General features: G+C 36.5%; 1 long non-coding RNA gene across 1 annotated transcript; it reads left to right on the top strand.

The window, feature by feature from the left end:
- Positions 1-755: 755 nt before the first annotated feature.
- Positions 756-2,618, top strand: LOC135080433 (uncharacterized). The gene is made up of 2 exons (XR_010259011.1): positions 756-1,844; positions 1,919-2,618. It is a non-coding gene; the product is annotated as an uncharacterized LOC135080433 (long non-coding RNA).
- Positions 2,619-3,123: the final 505 nt, after the last annotated feature.

The following is a 3,123-nucleotide window of genomic DNA, read 5'->3' on the forward strand; positions in this document are numbered from 1 at the left end:
GATACTTCGATGGGACATTTCAATTTAGAAATTTAGCTCATTTCCCCTGTATTAGTTTTTTTCCCACGACTGCAACTGCAGTACCTACTGTGCAGCCGACGACCTCATATAGGTAGCAGGAAGGCGCTGGATGCCGGCCGATACCAACCGGTCATTATGGTGATCATTAGGAGAGGCCTTTATTCAGCAGTGGACGTCCTGTGGCTGTAATGATGATGATGACTGTGAAGTCAGGATGAATGAAACTCAGCCAGTGATGTTTGGGACTGACAGAAATGTAGATTTTAACCAACATAAAAAAGGAGGAGGCTCTCTATTTGGCTGTGTTATTACAAATAAGGTTAGTCCAGCAAATCCAGCCGAAAACCTACTTAAATATCAAAGATTATAGACTCCAAAATTGAGTGATCATTTAAAATTTAAAATGCCAAATTGCAAAACGTAATAACTCAAAAAATCCGGGCCAAAGACACGCAACATTACTTTTGCGTAGCAATTTCTCAGCTGACGCAATCCGTGAAAAAATACATCCCTCAAAACTCCCATGGGGGCACCGTGAAAACCGCGCCCGGGTTTTGGCTTTATTTAAAAAAACAAATCAAGTTACATCGCTGGTCATTAATTTAAGTGTGCGATATTCTTTTGTTTTAGGATTAAAAATTTCATATTATGTGTTTATTATTAAAAAAAACAGGCATGATTTAAAAATGTTCTTGATGTTATAAATTGAAAAGTTTTTTTAAAAGGTTACTAAAGGACATTGTCAGAAACCGCCTAAAAACCGCCCAAAAACATTAACCCATCATAATTATTTTCTATTTTTTTTAATACATTAAGCACCCTTTCATTCTAATGGACACTTAAGCATTGAAAAATTAAATTAATAAGTCTTTTAACGTTTATTCTATAATACTATTACAACTTCCGGACGTTTTGGTGCGTGGCATGGTCTAAAACCTATCAAGTTCCATAATTTTTGCCGATAAAATCTGTACGAGGCATTACCGTACTTTATTGCTGGGAGTCCATGTATAGTGATGTTCCTGCGGCCATCATAGACAATAAAATATCGATTTTGAAAATAAAATAAATCGATTAAACTGCTTTGAAGACTAGATTTGCGTTAAAAGCTAAAAAGATATTGACACTATTACAAGAAGCTATCTAAAATGTCCAACTGGTCGAAGGTCGTAAATAAAATAAAAATAATTAGGACCATAAACTGATATTCATGGTATCATAACTGTAAAAGTGTCAGAATCCGATGTTGAATCCAATGCCAGTTGAAGTGAGAGAAACATAAATATCAACCTAGTATAGTTGCCAGTCTCTCATGATCTATGCCAATGAGGGTTTTCGCGATTGAAAAATCCGCCAGATGGCAATACGTAGACGTGAGGTCCAAATGCTGCATGATTGGTTATTTTTGACATGACATTGACAGATATGTCAAAATCCACCAATCATGCAGCATTTGGACCTCGCGTCTACGTATTGCCATCTCGCGGATTTTTCAATCGCGAAAACCCTCATTCATAGCATATGTATAATAATAGACCAAATGAACTTTTATAGATTGTGAAAGAGAAGATAAAGATTTTATTATTTTATTAAAATCTTGCCACGAGGTAGTTTTTCAGTAGAAACCAGGATTGGATAATCGCTACAGGCAAGTATCAGTACATTTTATAAATATTTTTAATCGATTATATCCTTGTGAATCGTTTTAATAAATCCTCATTTTACTTTTTCAATTAAAACTTTTTCAATCCCTAGTCTTGTCAAACTGTCATAATGTCAACAAATTATAAATGTCACGTCAGTTGACTCAATTTCAGTCTTCTGTGCGTTTATTGTATTTTTATTTCAATGAAATAGTGCTAAAGGGTTAGTTCTAAAAGTGAAAGCCTTTTTTCAGAAAGAAAACCAATGTGGTGCCCTTATTATTCATACTGTTTGAAAGTTACAAGTCAGTGATACAGAGTTGCCGCCATTATAACTCCGTAGTGATACCATACCAAAGAAGAAGTTTTCCTAAACACTTGTGTTATTTTTATATGTGATCAAATAAAAAGGATTAATTCTACTGCTCAAATGGAATAACTTATCCCAAGAGACCGAATATAAAAAAAAAACCTCTCCATAGAAATTATCACCATCACGAGGATGTGAATTTTTTTGAGAATTTGATATTGGTCCTGTAAGAAAAGTAGTTGTATTTCAGTAGTAGAATCAACCCTTCTTGTTTCATCAGCAAGAGTAACTATAAAAACGCCCTGTAGGTAGGTATTATTAAGCTGAAGAGTTTGTTTAGTGTCAAAGACTGTCACACAGTGTAACTTAAATTGACATATTATGATAATGAACATAAAAACTTAAATAAATATTTATGTTAATATTTTTTCTATTTATTTATTTTCCCAAAGCTTCACAGTGACAGCTGAAACAGCAATAGATACTGTTGTAAAACTAAACTTAGAACAAACTGTTACAAATATTTTACAAATTAAAATAAAAACGCATGTTGCTTTACTTTCTCGTATAGGTAATAAATGTAATTAATGGCTAGATTATTAATGTTACTTTGTTACCCTCAATAGTGAGGAGATCTTATAAAATGGTAACCCTGATTTTCATTGTCATTCAAGTGCTCTTTCTTCGCATAGGCTTCTGTGATTTGGCCAAGGGCCACACACATTGCGATAACATTATGCGACATTGATTTGACAGCAGCGGAGTGAAGTCTTGCGACTATGCAAAATGATACCCTGTAATCGTAGCGCATATAGACATAGACGGGGCGGGGCACATAGCTCGTAGAGCTGATGGCCGCTGGGGCAGGAAAGTTCTTGAGTGGCGACCACGAGCCGAAAGACGTAGCGTGGGCAGGCCTCCCACTAGGTGGACCGACGATCTGGTGAAGGTCGCGGGAGGTGCCTGTATGCGAGCGGTGCAGGATCGGTCTTCGTGGAAATCCTTGGGGGAGGCCTTTGTCCAGCAGTGGACGTCTTTTCGACTGAAACGAACGAACGAACGATACGTATTACCACTATTTACCAGACATTACTATTTATTGCATACTCGCCGGATTACACGTAGGAGCACGCCCGTTACAGCTTCGGC

The sequence above is a fragment of the Ostrinia nubilalis genome, chromosome 18 (genome assembly GCF_963855985.1).
Source record: "Ostrinia nubilalis chromosome 18, ilOstNubi1.1, whole genome shotgun sequence".
In the NCBI taxonomy this organism is placed as follows: domain Eukaryota; kingdom Metazoa; phylum Arthropoda; class Insecta; order Lepidoptera; family Crambidae; genus Ostrinia; species Ostrinia nubilalis.